The sequence below is a fragment of the Mustela erminea genome, chromosome 2 (genome assembly GCF_009829155.1).
Source record: "Mustela erminea isolate mMusErm1 chromosome 2, mMusErm1.Pri, whole genome shotgun sequence".
Classification (NCBI taxonomy): domain Eukaryota; kingdom Metazoa; phylum Chordata; class Mammalia; order Carnivora; family Mustelidae; genus Mustela; species Mustela erminea.
This window is the reverse complement of record NC_045615.1, coordinates 58,367,591-58,385,763: the sequence shown is the minus strand read 5'-3', so window position 1 is coordinate 58,385,763 and position 18,173 is coordinate 58,367,591.

Genomic DNA, 18,173 nt, shown 5'->3' with positions numbered 1-18,173 from the left:
TCTTAACATCCTTCACCACATATGGCAACAATTTTTTTCTTTGTGATGAGAACTCTTAAGATCTCTGCTTTTTGTGTAGAACAGTGTTGGTCTTGAGGAACACTCACACATCCAGGTTGTGATCCAAACCAGCTGCTCTTTTCACAGAACATCATTTTGCCTGAAAGTTCCCAGAGAGTTCTTATTACGGTTACTCAGGTTGGGTATCTGACAGATATTTTCTCAATAATGAATAATGGAAGCCTGTTGCTTTAAGGAAAACAACAGATACTATCTGTTGCCAGTGACTGAATCTGAGCTTTCAACAAAAATTAGCAATTTGAACACCTCATACCCAACATTGAGGTTGACAACTTTGTAATACAGAACGGTTTTTCTGACAGGATCTGTGGTGATATAAATGAATGTGATTTCATCATATTATATAATAAAATGTGTAACATTTGGAAAATATGCATAACTCAGTGAACCAATATTTTCCAAATAACCAGCACATGATGTTATAAAACCAAGCATCGTTAAAACAGTCAGTCACATTACAAGATAGACAAAAAGATTCGAATGTAACAGGTGCATTGACACGGCTTCTGAGTCCACATTGGAACTAACCTTTAAAAAACTAACACTTGTCTAGTGTAGGGGTAATATCAAAAAAGATTACTCATAATGACCTTTTTAGGGCTACTAACATACCCTTTTCAAACTATATATCTGTATGTACTTCAACCAAAATAACATATTGCAACAGATTGAATTCAGAAGCAGATATGAGAATTCATCTGTCTTGTACCAAGCACAAAAATTTCAAAAATGTGAAATGAAAAAATGTGAAACAATGTCATTCTCTTTTTTTATTAAAGATTTTATTTATTTATTTATTTGAGAGAGAGAGAGAATGAGAGAGAGAGAGAGCATGAGAGGAGAGAGGTCAGCAGGAGAAGCAGACTCCCTGCTGAGCAGGGAGCCCGACGTGGGCCTCCATCCCAGGACTCCAGAATCATGACCTGAGCTGAAGGCAGTTGCCTAACCAACTGAGCCACCCAGGTGCCCGAAACAATGTCATTCTTATCATTTATTTTAGAAAAGCTTAATATTTGCACAGAAATGTTATTTACAGGACATGTATTTGGTTAATTATTCTAGAATTTTAAATGAATTGATATTTTTCTAGTTTCTCAGTTTTTATTTCTAAAGTGATATTGATAAATATAAACCCTATAAGCGAAAACTCTTTAAGAAGTCTCAATAACATTTATTTTTTAATTAATATATAATGTATTATTTGTTTCAGGGGTACAGGTCTGTGATTCATCAGTCTTACACAATTCACAGCACTCACCATAGCACATACCCTTCCCAATGTCCACCACCCAACCACCCCATCCCTTCCACTGCCCTCCCCTCCAGCAATCCTCAATTTATTTCCTGAGATTAAGAGTCTCTTAGGGTTTGTCTCCATTTCTGGTTTCATCATGTTTCATTTTTTCCTCCCTTCCCCTATGATCCTCTGTCTTGTTTTTCAAATTCCTCATATAAGTGAAGTCATATGATAATTGTCTTTCTCTGATTGACTTATTTTGCTTAGGATAATACCCTCTAGTTCCATCCACGTCATTGCAAATCCAATATTTCATTTTGATGACTGCATAATATTCCATTATATATACATACACGCCACATCTTCTTTATCCATTCATCTGTTGATGGACATCTAGGCTCTTTCCATAGTTTGATTATTGTGGACATTGCTGTTATAAACATTGGGATGCATGTGCCCCTTCAGATCACTACATTTGTTTCTTTGGGGTAAATAACCCATAGTGCAATTGCTGGGTCATAGAGTAGCTCTATTTTCAACTTTTTTAGGAACCTCCATGCTGTTTTTGGAAAGCCTCAATAATATTTAAAAATGTAAAGTAGGTCTGAGACCAAAAAGTTTGAAATTATGACCTAGATTAGTATTACATATTCAGATATTCGAATACGACAAGATTAAATATTCACTCCTGATACATCAAGGGGCCACACCTTGAAATCCGAACTTCCATTTACCATTTTGACAGCATGCCTCTCCTGCCAAGCCATTTTCAGTTCTAAAGGCAGAGTTAGAACCATTAGGACTAAAAAGATCCTTCAAAACACAAATGTCAACTCAACCTTCTCTACCAGGAAAATTCGAATTGGAAATAAATTTGGGGATGTAGAATGAAGACGAAGAGGAAAGAATTCAAAGCCACAAACCAAAATAGCTGTCTCTCAAATTACTTGCTTCATATAAATTTTCCTTAAAATTGTTTATGGATACAAATAAAATTTAATAATCTTGTAATCAAATACACTGGGGGTTTCGCCCACATTGAAAACAAAAGGAGGCAAATAGTGCCTCCCCTCCACAGCCAGTCCCTTGGTCTCTGAAGACACAGGCTGCCCAAAGGTGGTTGATCCCATGGGACTCAGCAAATCCCCACGGCTCACTCCCATTCGGAGGACAGACATTTGCCTTGCAGAGCTAATGAATGCTACACTTAAAGCCACAGCAAGCAGAGCTCCAGAATTAAGCCAGTAATGATTCAAGGATGTTTTCTGGCTTTCTTTCAAAACAGACAACTTGAAAAACCAGCTTTCACTGTGGGACAGAATTCTGAAGCAATCATTGAGACTTTTGCTGTGATACATAAACTTTCCTCTCTTAGGTAAATAGAAGTACATACCAAAAGTGTGATTTCAAGACAATCGAGACCAAAATAATCCATATTGACCTGAAATAGTCTCAGATAATTAATTGAAACAGTAGGGAATTGATCTGGGGGTTTGTTCATTTGGGAACGAGGATTAGAAAATAACTTGGAAGTGGCTGGAGAGTGGCTTAATTCTCAAAGTTTCTTTCTGCATTCTGAAAGAGTAAGATGCTGTTATTTGTACCCAGACCATCAACGAAAACAAAATTACCTAAAGTTTTTTGATATTTTTGGAGGTGACGTTGAAAAAAAAAAAAATCGAGGGAGAGATGAGAAGAAACGGCAAAATTTCCTCTGGACTGGCATGAGAAGCAGCAAATTACTTTTTTGCTCTATTATACATCCTTATGGCCCTATATCGTACATGAAATACATGTTTCCTCTCCCTTTCCCTTATATTGGGTTACATAACTATCCAACTGAACTTTATGATGGATGGGTGTGTAGGGCTATCTCAAACAGCAGAACTGTTCAGTCTTGTGGCCCAGTTCGGTTATCAAGGGAGTTCTAAGCTCCAAACCAACGGCAGCATTTCATCTATTATTAAAGAGCATTTTTCTAAAAACAGATTCAATTGTTAGAAACTTTATGACCAGAAGTTAAAATCAAATAAGGAACAATTCTATATCATCGGGGGAGGGTATATAATTGAATACTAACTTAATTTGTGTTTAAGACATGCTCACTGGTTAGGAAGACCTCTCAAAAATGTATTAAAAAAATAAGTAAGAATAAGTAAGGATAGAAAAATGGACTTCCAATTGATCCAAATATTTCATATTTTTGTATAGGTTTTAAAATTATGCTGAGAAAAAAATAGGAAGGAATTATTATATACAAAAATTAAACTTTTTATATTAGAATGGAGAACATTCATAGTTTTTCATTTTTTTCTCTGTTTTCCACATTTTTATCGTCGTGTTGCTACTATTTTCAAATTTGAAAGAAGTAAACACAGAGACACCTGGGAGGCTCAGTCCGTTAAGCCTCTGCCTCTTGATTTCAGCTCAGGTCATGATCTCAGGGTGGCGAGATCGAGCCCTGCATCTGGCTCTGTGCTGGGCATGGAGCCTGTTTAGGATTCTCTCTCTCTCCCTCTCCCTCTGCCCTCCCTCGATCCCACTCGCTCTCTCCCTCTCTAAAATAAAGATAAAGATAAAGGAAGTAAACACAGTAAGTCTGAAGGCATGCTCTGGAAAAAGAGTGATTGAGACTGAGATAGCACTGACATCCGGGCCAAGGAAGAAGGGAAAAAGAAAGAGGAGAGCACACTAGCTGGTGGTGGAGGTGACCGCCCCTCTGGGGGTGAGCTCCCGGTCACCCCCAGAGTGACAATGACCATTGAAAGAGACAATGACCACTGCAAGTGACAATGACCACTTACTCCTCCATCCTTGAAGCTCCTCTAGTGTTCTCTGGGTGGCTTATTCCTGACTCATTCTCTACAAGGGCACAAGGAATGTTTGGATAAGAAAGGGGACAGAGGCTGGGCCTGACTCTTACCTGCGTCTACCACCGCAACCACCACCCAAAGAGCATCTCCCTTTCACCTGGTTAGAGCCCATTAAGTGAAACTTTTGTGACCCACAATTACATCAGCCAACAATTTCGATGACAATATGGCAGCAAAAGTTGAAAAGGTTAAATATGCAAATACCTACATGGATCAATGTCTTGAGGCAAAGGGCAATCACCACCCAGAAGGGAAATAAATGGATACAAGAAGGGAAAGGTGGAGCTTGGAAAGACACACTTTTTAGCATTCACAATCACATCTAAAGTTGGTCCTGTCCACTCTCCTGCATAGGGTGTTTGAAAAGGATAAATGGCCGTCACATGCAGGCGTGTTTTGACTAACCCTGTTCTGCTCTCGGGTCCCAGTTCCAGCCTAAGTCGTGTGCACGTAAAGGTTTTGAACACATCCAGGCACGTCAAGAGAACAGAGCAGACTCATCACAGTGCGAGTTGGTTGAAACACATGGGGACATGTGGGAAATAACCTAACCTAAAGGAAGAGTCACTCAGGAACACAACCTGATGCAGTCTGAACTCCATCGTCTCAGAAGGAAAGGGGATTATTAGCAGCAGCAGATGAGATTGAGGTCTAAGACCTACAGTTGATGCTGAAGGAATCCATCAAACCTCCAACATCACTGTAGGGCCTTTGACCTGGGAGCAAGAGAGAAGGTTGTCCCCACTTCAACAGCCTGTCCTGTGTGGTCTACTTGGACAAGAGCAGAGGCATCCACCATTTACCATTACTCCCCACGTGCCAGTGACTAATGCGGAAGAACAGCTCCAGCCCAGCCCGGCCACAACGTATGTGAACAGACCATGGCAGCAGCAGCCATGGGGAGGGAATTCTCCTTGCCTCACTGAAGCCCAGAACCTAGAGGAGATTGCCATGAGATTCGACACTGTTAAAAATCAGCAGGATGTTGGAGCTGCGGAATACCTTCAGTTTGGTTGTGTTGTCACTCTGGGCATCAGTGACACATGGCATGGTTAGAAGTGTATAAAAGCCCTTTTTCTCTACTACCCATTACTCTACATTACCCACCCACACACCCACACACCCACACCCACACATACACACAAGCATGCACACACATAATTCATTCTTTCCACAATTTTTAGAATGCCTACTTACAAGGTCTATTCAGTAGTGATGAAGACAGATGTGACTCCTAACCACATATCATTTAGTAGCCACATAACCCCCTCATCTTGCTGGCTGACCACCACTGATTGGTCCAAGAGTGGGACATGCCATCTCTCGCTGAGCCAACCAGAGTATTAGTACCCCACAGCCACAGCGGATCGGCCCAGGGGAGAGCACCTGACCACAATAAGCCCAGGGGAGAGCACCTGACCACAATAAGCCCACAAGTTCCTTGTCTGAAAATTCTAGCCCTGAGAGAGTTGACCCGCTCTCTGGGGAGCCTGGATTATGAAATGCAAGGATTAGATACTACCAGCATGTGATTTGGAGAAGAGGAAGCTGGCCTGAAGAGGAGAATAAAGTAGAGGCAAAGAGGTGAGATGAGAAAGAAAGGCTCCTGATAAGGTGGGATTAGTCTGATTCCTCATGCCCTTGCGAGGCCTGCAATCCCCTCGTTGGCTTTCATCAGCCAGTCTGGGTAAAATTTCATCAGCCAGTCTGGGCTTCTGTCACTTGCGACCAAAAGGATCCCAACATATTAACTCACACACACTGTAAGTGTACTGCAGCCGTTGAAAAGGGCTCTCATAAGACTTGCTGAGAATTGAGGTTCTCAGCAATAGGCCCCTTAAGAAGTTAAGAGTTGAAGAAAAAGAGCCGACTGAGAGCTAAAAGGGGTTTATCAGGTAACTTAGAAAAAACACACCTTGGATGTTTCCAGAAACACCGGGGTGAGGGGAGATTCCACAAAGACTAGAGCTAGTGAAACAGTTTGTTACTGTTGACAATGTTCAGTGTTTACATCCTGACTCATATAGCCGAAAGAATCAGAGGTTACAAGGGTAGAAAACATAGCAACATTACTCTACACAAGTTCTAAAATAGCTATTTCTTCCTTATTATAGCACAGGCAAAATTTTTTATAGAGAGTCTTTAATCACCAAAGATTTATTCAGAAAAATACCATATTTATCTCACCAAAATTTTGAGTCAACTAGATACAACTTCATCCTCTCTCTTCCTGACCCTCTAAAGGACATCTGTCGTCAATTCCACTCTCTTGACAATTTCACTTCGAACGCAGTGTCACAGTTTGGTGAAGGCTGGTGGCTCGCAGCTCTTGGAAATGGTCACAACCCGTAACTACAATGGTGTCCGTATCAGAGAGTCAAAGGTTTGCTCTCTCCCTCTGCAGTTTAATGTTTCCCATCTGTTATACGTCTAAACCAGATCCAGCTGCTTTTCTTGATCCTGTCATGTTTACTTAGAACCTGTTTTTACCAGAATCATTTCAACACAATAAAAACACCAGATTTGCCTTCTATGGGCTTTTCAGAGAAGGCAACACATAATACAGGAGAAATACAAGAGAGAAAGAGGAAGGCTGCCAGGCATACAAAGCAATACGAGTCAATTATCTGACTGTATATATGATGTTTTCTTGGCAGCAGGAAGGTACAAAAAATTATTTTATTATTTTTAACTTAAACTCCCACCTTCCTTCTTCCTAGGACAGTTTTATTCAATTAAAAGTAACTTTTATTTTTGTGTGAAGGCCAATGTTTGCAATTAAGTAGCACACTATGGACCTTATCAGATAATAAGAAGTAGACGCATGTTGCCTGTGGGTAAAGCATACTCATTCATACACACACACATACACATCTTTCCCTTGCACAGAGACACACACACTATACTACCTTGTACAAGCTTGCTGTGCACAGACAGTTTGCTGCCGTCTTACATACTGGCTTCCGTTTAACCCTCTCGTTCAACCAAAAAGGTGTTATTCATAATTTGAGATTAGAGTTTAGCAGTCTCTTGACTTCTGGTCAAAAATGAAACTGTGAAAACAGGAATGAAGTTGAAAGAAACGATGTTATACACTTATTTTCTTTGTTGGAAGCAAAAAAATGAACACTTTTATGACCAAATGGAATTTAGGTTCTACTGGGCAGAGTGCAATTTCAATACCTTGTCCATCCTGACAGAAATGCATCTGTTTGGAAAGTGATTAAAATCCCCCAAAGCCCAAGGGCCTCTGAGGCATAAACACAGCTTGGGGCGGCAGAGTTCTTGGCTCTGGGACTCAGCCAAACTTTCCAGAGTGCTGGCGGAAGCCCCACTCAGTATCTCCCTCCAGACCAAAGGGAGAAGTAGTAAACAAACCCATCAATCACCAGCAACTGGGAAGTGCTGAGAACCATAAGTTTTAGCCACCAATATAGAAAGAAACTGATAAATTGCCATCCATCACCGATCCTGCTAAGCATACATGGAGGTTCTCATTTGCTCTAAGTATGGACTACAGGATACTCAGCAGAAAGAAGACAAAAGCATGAGTCTACCTAGGAAACCATGTCTAGCGAGATTCATTTTGTTTTTTCATACAACTTAGGGTACTTGCTTTTATTGTGATACTTAAAATTCTTAATAAACTTTGCAAGATATTTACGATTCTAAGGAGATATAATTAATATTCTGTCACCTCAGATACAAGGGTCAATTCTTTATTCATTAATTTATTCATTCTTTTTTAACACATTTATCAAACAACTACTAGATTCCTGGCACCATCTGTATTCCAAGGAAACATGAGTGAGATAAAAGACTAGGACATAATAGACAAAGTCTCTTCTTTAAAAAAAAAAAATCGATTTATTGATTGATTTTAGAGAGAGAAAGAGAGAACCTGTGTTGAGGGGGGCAGAGTGAGAGGGAGAAAGAGAATCTTAAGCAGATTCCCACCTAGCAAAGAGTCTGTCACAGGGCTCCATCTCACAACCCTGGGATGATAATCTGAATTGAAATCAAGAGTTGGACACTCAACCAACTGAGCCACTCAGGTGTCCGCAAAGTTCTTTCAAAAGTTTGTCATCCAAGTGCAAGGACAGGGGATCTTTCTATTTCAAAATTTTAAGGGGCGCCTGGGTAGCTCAGTCGTTTAAGTATCTGCCTTCAGCTCAGGTAATGATGCCAGTATCTTGGGATTGAGTCCCACATCAGGTTCCCTGGTTGGCAGAGAGTCTGCTTCTATCTCTTCCTCTCCCTGTTGTTCTACCTGCGTGTTCTCACTCTCTGTTAAATAAATAAATACATCTTTTTAAAAAAATATTTTTAAATAAAAAATAAAAATTTTAAAATAGTGTAAAATAATATGTAGAATTGAATTTTAAAAGTTAAGAGAGTTTACAAAAATTAAGAAATTATTCTGCTGGTGGTTGAAAATGAGGAACTAATGGTTATTCATTTTATAGTAATACTTGTGATATTTTTCCCCTTATCTAAATGAAACCCAATAAGGTTTTAAGAGAAGCTGTTTAGTAATGTTTTTCTAAGTTAACTTCTGATGGGTACGGAGTAGAAATGAGTTCAAGAGTATATTCCCTGACATTCTTAACACACAGAAGACACTCAGTAAATAATAAAAGAATGAAAATGAAAATTTAGGAAATGCTCAAAAAAAGTTCACAAATTGACAAAGAAGAGAACGTATTTCTCAAAGCAGGACCAGGAAATTCTCCCCAGGTCTTTAATTGAACTTCAAGCTTTTATTTCTTGTGTTTTTATCAGCCTCACAATACAGAGAATTACTAATCAATCAGCAAGTTCTCTAAAATATGAAAGTTCAAGAAAAATTGAATTGATTGTGTGAATCGCAGTGAAGCAAGCTTCAAGGTCTAATGGACAAGTATACATGACCTTTCTTGCTCAATCAATACTACCTATAACTACATCTTAGAATCCACCCTCATTATTGGGTCTGATAGTCAAACTTAGACCTCTACATATTGGTGTACTACCTTTGAATTTTCTCAAGGTAAAAAGTTTATAATAAAATTTAAATGGGACAAAAATCCCCAGTTGGCCTCTCCTAATTTTTATTTCTTTTACTACTTTATTAACCTGACCAGGGAATACTGGCTACCTAGTTGCTTTTGTCAAGAAGGATATTAAGCTGAATGACATACTTGTCTAGAAAAGTGAGGAATTAGTTTTACATTATCAGCAACTTGTTCAGAGTTGGTGTCAGGAGAAAATATTCTGTGATTTTTTGCACCGTGAGGCAGAGTTTTAGAAGATCATCATATTGGACATATCACTGGTAGAGTATAAACACACTAGTCTTTTTATTGTTCACAGCTGCCTGACCTTTCCCCTTCAGCCATGAGTGTGGATGGGCCTTGGACAGCAATATTAAGGATTAAAATGAGGGAGAAATGACAATCTTGTTCCCAGGTTAGAATAGCTGTTGTGAAAACTTTGTTAAGAGAGAAGTTTAACCTAATATGATTTCTGGTGAATGGGTAAATCTCCCTCAGATTTCTATCATGGACTCTTGGGCAATCCCAGGGTCTATTCATAAATGAGCCTGGTGAAAAACATGCCACTCAGAACAATACTTTGGGGCTTTCATGTACTCATCGACTAACAACTTGACATTAGGCCCCATTTCTTCCTGTCCCGGCTCCTTATTCACAAATGATATTCAAACTCAACAAAAGCAAATGAGGAGGGCCCACAGGTTCCAGTCTTTCCCCTCACTATCCAGCTAGCAGTGCCCCAGGAGAAGGCTCTTATTCAAGGGGATAACTTCAAGAAACCTACCTGATCCAGAGAATCCCAACTGCTGATGTTTCTATATGCTAAAGCCACTGCTTCCAGGGAACAATTCAATCTGGATTTGACAAATTGCAATGAAATGGGAGCTATCATTATGAAAAACGTTAATAAACAAAAAGAGATATACAAGGATGTAGTCTCATGTAAACAAAAGAACATGACAACAATATTAATACCAAATACGCTAGAATCTAAGACCAGAACATTAACTAAAACAAGAAATATTTTTAAATTATAAAACTGAGCGCCTGGGTGGCTCAGTGGGTTAAAGTCCCTGCCTTCAGCTCAGGTCATGATCCCAGGGTCATGGGATGGAGCGCCGCATCAGGTTCTCTGCTCAGCAGGAATCCTGCTTCCTCCTCTCTCTCTGCCTGCCTCTCTGCCTACTTGTGATCTCTGTCTGTCAAATAAATAAATAAAAATCTTTCCAAAAAAATTATAAAACTTAATAGTGCACAAAAAGGATACAACAGTGTTGATACATCAAATATCAAAAATAACTCAAGTATATAGTCATTCAACAAATATATACTAAGCACCTGCAGTCTGCTAATTGTTGTTCACTAGAAGTATATCAGTGAATAGGTTGATTCTCACATGACAGACACTTTTCTCACTCATAGAACCTGTATTGTAGCATGAAGGATAATAGTCAATAAATAAAGAAGTATATAATATAAGAAAGCAGTATAAGACACTGAAGGAAGATACTGAAGACTAATTAGGATCTGATTTTCAAAGAGGGTCTCTCTTAAAATGTGCTATTTGAGCAAAGATATTAATGCAGCTAGAAAGCAATCTGGAGCTCTGGAGTCAACCCATCCAAGGAGACATGAGGGACAAACATGCAGACCCTGAGGCAGGAACAAGTTTGACGTGTTCAAAGACTTGCTTGCTAAACAAGTTGGTGTGGCTGGAGCTGATGGAGCCAGGCCACCTGGGAGATGGAGTCAGAGGGTAGTTGGGGCCAGATCGAGTAGAACTTGTGAGCCACTGTAGGGAATTTTTTTTTTATTAAGAGAATTGGGAATCATTGAAAGATTGTAAATTTTTCTTTGAACAAGATTACTCGTAGGACTCTTAGGACTCTTAGGACTGCTGACCTAAGAACTGACTGAAAGGGGTACAAAGCAAGCCAGGAGGAGGGCTGAGGAGGCTTAGAACACCCGAAGAGAGTTGATGGAAGCTTGGATGAGGGTGATAGCAGTGCAGGTGCTGAGAAATGACAGAATATGAGCTATATTGTAAAGCTGGTATATTGATGTGGGTGTGAGGAAAATGGTGGGACCAAAGATAACTCCTATATCTGAGGCATAGATAATTCAGTGAATCATGGTGTCATTGAGAACTGAAAGACTAAGAAAAATCAAGAGTTCTGTTCAAAATACCCATTAGACATCTAGGAGGTGATACCAAGTAGCAAGTTGGGTCTACCAGCCTAGAGCCCAAAGGGGAAGCCAACACTGAAGAAGCTAATTTAGGAATTGTCAACATATAAAGCATTAAAACGCCTTGGTTGAGCAAATTAAGAAAAATCTTGTATATGGAGAAGAGAACTAGGTTGTCATCCCAAGCCCTGGGGGACCTTCCAGCATTTAGAGACAAGAAAGAGGAGAGGAGCTATGAAGGAGACTAAGTAGATGTAGGCAGGGAGGTAAAGGGGACACCAGGACAGGGATGTGTCCCAGAAACTAAAGGATGTAGTTCAAGGAAGAAGAGATTGACTGTATGAAAATGCTGGTAAGTAATCGAAGATGAGGACTAAGAACTAATGCCCAGATTTGGCAGCATGGAGGTCATCCATAATTTTGGAAAGATAGCTTTGGTGTGCTGGAAGGACAAAGTCTGAGTGGAGTGGGTTCAAGAGAGAACATAAGGTGAGAATGGAACACAATGAGTTTTTCAAGAAAACAGAAGTGGTGCAGTATCTGGGGGGAGAGTGTGAGACCTGAGAAAGGTTTGTTTGTAATGGGCCTTTTACACTATGTTCTATACCAATGGGAATGATCTCTTAGGTCATCAGAGAAGGAAAGATTAGTGATACAGAATGGAAGGAAAGAGAAAGAACACTTAGCAAAACAGACAAATCCGTGAGTAAAGAAGGCGTCAGAAGACTGAATACAAAAGGGATGAGTTGGTCCTGGGAGGCCACAGAGACCCATCATGACAAGAGAGGGGAGGGAAGAATCTAGGGAAGCAGATGTGTGTGAGGGGCTAAGCTTGGTGGTAAGAACTGGGACTTGTCTTGTGGGGGCTTCTGTTTTCTCATTGAAATAGAAGTGATGTTATTAGCTGAGAGTGAGGAGGTGGGAAGAGAGATCAAGTTTCTATAAAGAGGGAACTGCAAAGGGAAACTGCAAAACGGTTTCCTAAATGAGTGGGGGGTGTAGTAGAAGTAACCGAGAGTGTCCCTTTTGCAGTCATAAATGAAAGTGAAAGCAGCCAAGCTGATGTGTACCTTTGCCCAGGACCATCTCAGTGTTCTCTCTTGAGCAGGGAGTACATAGAGAGTCACATGTAACCAGAGTTGGAGTTTTAAAGCAGCACAGAATGGAGGGAAAACAGAAGAAGGGAATGAGAGTTTACACAAAGGAGTGATTACAGTCATGGACCATGGAGCTTAGACTGATGTAGGAAAAAGCAAATAGGAGGGAATGACACACGATGGAAGCAGTGGGATCCACGGATCGGATGTGGCAGATGAAGAAATGTTACCATGGAAAATGAGCTGGATAGATAGGAAAAGATGGTGGACAGAATGTCAAATGCTTGAAGTTAAACCCATTCTTATTATTGGTAATGGAAAGTTTTTACATTATTGTTAATAATAAGATCTAGATGTGGGAGTAAGTGGCTGAGGAAAGGTAGAAGAAAAACAAGTAATAATAAGAGAAAAGGGTTTTGAGCAGTTCATTCATGTAAATGCTGAAATCATCAAAAGAAAGGACAAGAGTAGTGCTGAATAATGTTGTAATCTTTAAAGAATGAAAAGGAATGAACAGAATATTGGTAAGTAATTTTGATCATAGCAGTCATGATCACAGTGAAGGATTTTAATATATCTGTTTCAGAACTTGGTAAATCAAGCACAGAAAACATTCCCAAGGCTCTCAAGAAATGTAATTCACAATGAATAAACCTACTTTAATAGAAATATCTAGAACAAGGTACAACGTTAGCCAAGAATACACATTGTTCTCTTGTATTTATTAAAGTTTTATAACTGAACTATGTATTTCACCACAAAGAAATCTTCCAAAAAATTCTGATGAGTGAAAGGACAAAAAAAATAAAACTATAATGCTTTTATAGAGATATAAGGAAATTATTAAAAAGATAAGGAAATTTGTCAGAATTTTCATAGTAGTAATGAAAACAGATGCTTCATCTTCAAAGATGATATCATTTACTTAATTTGTTCCCTGCTCTTTTCCACTAAAAAGCTGAACTTTTTAGAGTCCCTAAGTAGTATACTATATTTAACAACTTGTAATAGAAATTATTTTAAACTGAGTTGGTCATCGATATTACTCCTACATAACCTCAAACACCCGGATATTTCCCTTGCTGCCCTGCCAACCTTGTGGAATAAATACACCTTCTTCCCTGCTCGTGCCAGAATTGTAAGACTCAGTGATATACTGCTTCAAGAGTTCTTTGAATGCTTTAGACAAAAGAAGCTGTAGAAATGTAAAGGTAAAATATTATTGCTATCCACCTACTCCAAATAAATAACTGTAATTCATGTAAGTAAATAACTGTAGCCCAAGTAAAGTACTATTCAAGTACTACCAATATGTGGTACTCTGCAGCAGCAGTAGAGAAAGACAACAGACGCTCGTCCCTCAGACCGATTACTAATCCTTCAAAGATATAAACAAAAAGGGCCCCAAATACTTAGAATATCTCTTTACCAGCTCCTAGGTTTACTGTCTTGACAACATAGGGATATTGTGAGTATGATGATAAGGACAAATAAGTTTGACATTCCAAAGTGTGTTGGGGGCACCACAGTTTTCCCAAGACCACTAGACCATGTCCTCCAAAAGGTAGGATGAGGAGACTGTAAGTAGAGAAGAGCCCCAGGAGCTCAGCAGCTCACAGCTTATAACAAGCGCCTACTGACTTCTGTTACTTGAAGACTGACTCAGCGGGGCCCAGCTGGGCTCGGCAGGTCTCACATGTCCTCTCACTCTCCAATGCAGACACCACTCTCTGACACCATTTCTCATGGTGGATGGCAGGAGGAAGTCAGCCCAGGATGAAGCATCCCATTGCATTTAAGCTTCTGTTGGATGAGACAACAGTTTCATCCACTCCCATCTCGTTGGCCAGGGCGTGTGACAGAGAGCAAACAACCGAGAATAATCCCACCTGTCACAATGCTATGTCTCAATGAAATCTCCCATCCCCTCCCCACGTGATTGTTCACACTGTGGGAGCTAAAGCTAGGGATTACGCTTCCCCAGAGCTTCCTCTTATGGAATTCTGTGCAGCTGTTTTCAAGCCTTTGTGAGTGCTTTGCTCCTACTGTGGGCAACCCAGTTTTCTTCCTCCAAATAGCCTTTTTTTTTTGTTTTTTTATTTGCTTATTTATTTATTTATTTATTTATTATTTGCAAGAGAGTGGGAGGGAGAGAGAGAGAAAATCTGAAGAAGACTCTGGTGAGCACAGGGCCCAGTGCAGGGCTCGATCCCACAGCCTGAGATCATGACCTGAGCTGAAGCCAAGAGTGGGGCATTCAACCGACTGAGCCATCCAGGCGCCCCTCCAAATACCCTTCTTTCTGGCCTTCTTTGGGATGCGAGGGAAGCTTGTGCTATTCAGATTCAGATGGGTTACAGTGACAACCTAGATCTCCTCTGATTGGTACACAAATTCAAGAGTCTCAAGACCCAGTGAGAGACTATTTTCAATCCCCTATAATCTAATCCATTTCACTTTTTTAAAATCCTACATGCAAATGAGAAACATAGATTTTTATTCATTTTCATTTCCCCTTCAAACTACATGATATTCAAGATGGAGTAATGAAACCTCACATAACAAGCACTCACGTATACAGGGTACGCCCTTAACACAAAACTGTCACCAAGACCATTTCTTTAAGAATTGATTTTTCTCTCATCAAATTTTTTAAATAAGTATTTAATGCTAGATTAATAAATAATTAATAATTAATAAGCATTATATGCTAGATGCTAAGCATTTTACACACCTAATTTATTTCCTCCTTGTACTGATGCTGTAAGGTAAACGCCATCATCACCGTCCCTGGCTGACAGGTGAGGCCACTGAGGAGCAGAAGGGAAACAACCTGTCAAAGGTAACACACCAGGGTAGCGGCTGAGTTGAGATTCAAATCTAGGCAATCTGGCTCCAGAGTTCATGCTCTTACCCATTATGTATGCTGCCTTGTCCCCTTCACACAGGATTTTCTCTATTCCAAAAGACTCCATCTTGAATTTCTCCAAACAAAGGAGAAATTTATAGTGCCCGTTTACTGCTCTGTTCTGAACTTTCAACACTTGCATTTTCTCAAAGCCTCCACATTAAAAGAATATATACAAACACAATGGAGTTTATATTTAGTCTACACTTCAGAATTAGCCATGTTGAGACCCAAAGGTATTAAGAGGGACTTGCCAACTTACATACCTAGCAGGATGCAGCTGGGACTTCATGAAGACATGAATCTGTATCAGCCCATGTATTAGTTGCCCAGTTCTCCATGGATCATTGGCAGTGAATGCCCTTGCTGATGTCAGCTTTCCTCTGAACCAACAGTTCCTTCTTAATAACTGGTCATTTCTATTTTACAACCGAGCATTTGCTAAACTTCTCCCTTTTTCTTTTTCAATATGCCACACAAAGCTGGATATGTTTTAAAATAAAAAATATACTGTGGTGGGGCACCTGGGTGGCTCAGCTGGTTTGACCCTTGTATTCAGCTCAGGCTCTGATCAAATGGCTCTGGGGATACAGTTTCGCATTAGGCTCCCTGCTCAGGGGGGTCTGCTTGTATATTCTCTCCCTCTGCCCCTTCCCCCTCTCGCCCACTATTTCTCTCTTTAAATATATATAGATAGAGAGAGAGAGAGAGAGAGCGCGCTATTTTTAAGGATAACAATCTCAAACAAATAAAATTCACATTTTCAATACCCTGTTAAAGATTATAGGTTCAAATTTCTTCTTCACATCTTGCAATCAGATGTAAAATAGTGAAAGTTTCATCAAAGAAGGTGGATAATTTCATGGGTGAGGAAGTTAACAAGCAGTATAATTTGCAGGGGAGATGGGCCTCAGAGGGAGAAGAAAAAGAGGATAAGCAAAAGTATAGCTGAATAAGCTCTAGACTATGGAATTCATCGCTGTGTAATCAAGAACTGGCTCTCAGTGAATATGGTTAGTAGCCTTCTTGGCACATGAGATGGTTTGGTGATGTTGCTAAGAGTATATGTAGATTCTCTCTTCAGAGTTAGCCAGCTTTGATGCAAATCATATTCTTTGATCAATCACTAATCAAGATTTCTGTTTCTTAAAAGAGACCATTATCATGCCTGTAGGCAAAGCAAGTTCACAATCTTATTTTGGAAATAAACTCTGCATGAAAATATATATATATATATATATATATATATACAGATATAAGTATCTGTATATATATATATATATATATATATATAGAGAGAGAGAGAGAGAGAGAGAGAGAGAGAGAGCTACTTTTAAGGATAAAAATACACACACACAGTGTGTGTGTGTGTGTATGTGTGTGTGCTCTGTGTGAAACAGTCGCCACCTTCCAAAGTGAATAGCTAAATAATCTCTTTCTACATAAATCACTTAAGTCATGTTTGCAAGTTAACATATATGGGTAAAGTGTGTAGGACAGGAAAAGATATTTTTCTGTATTGTTAAAATAATTATATGTTAGCTAGATAATGGCCTAGCTCTTTATCATAAATATTATTTTCTAAAAATATTGAATAAGACCTAATCTTGTTTATAAGGCTTACAAATTTCAAATACACTTTGGAAATTATAAGGCTTACAAATTTCAAATACACTTTGGAAATTCAAAGATAATGTCTCCTAAATCATACTTGTAATAATCAATTATGACTACCATCTATTGAGTATTTATAACATGCAAATCCAATGGTTAAATCCTTTACTCATAACAACACTAAAAGATAGGTACTGTTATCTCCATTTTGCATGAAAAAATGAGGTCCACAATGGTTGAGTGTAGCCCAAAGTCACAGAAAGTGGGTTTGCCTAGATTTAGACACAGGTATATGTCGCTGCAAAATCCATGTGATTATTCAGTATACTACAGAGATTCTGTGTCCCAGAATAGAAGCTATAGAAAGAGAAATGAAATCTCTGTTTCATTGTCTTTTGCAATAAAAATATAAACACGCTTCTATTAAGTATACCAGTAGAGTTTTGTCTTCATAAACACTAATACAGCTCCTCCTCAGAACAAATGTGATTTAGAGGGGAACATGAAGAAGACAGGTTAGATGTGTTTGGTCTGCTGCCTTTGCCTAAAACATTCATGAAGATAGAAGAAAGAGACAGTAAGTGACAATAGTAAAAGAAAAAAATATGACATAACAAAATTTCCAAGCAATATCCCCTAAATGCATCGGAAATGGGGATAGACTGAAAAGCAAATTATTAGACTGTACCATAACCATCTGACCCAGAATCAAAAGATATTCACTAAAAATAAAAAATAAAGTCTCTGACTCATTTCCCCTTTGCACACCTAACCCCAGAATGTAGAGGTTGGGCTCTAGAAAAACAAGCAAGTGATCATTTTCAGAAGTAACCAGAGTTCTGTCCTCCTTATATATCTCCTTTTATACCTATCTCTATTGGCTCTTTTCTTATTTTATTTTTCCATTCTATTAATAGGAAGTAGAGAGGAGTATTAAGATAGTATCCAAGGACATTTTGTGTTGGGGGAAGGGTTGGGAGGGAGAACACAAAAATAAAACAGACACAGGAGAGCCGAGAGTGTTGAGTAGGGTGGGCTCCTTTGCAAGCGTTAGAAGTACGCTTGAGTTAGAAGCTTGTCAGCTGCTTCCCCAGCCCAAGGATCACTACAGCACCAGCGCTGTCAGATGTGATGAATGCAGTA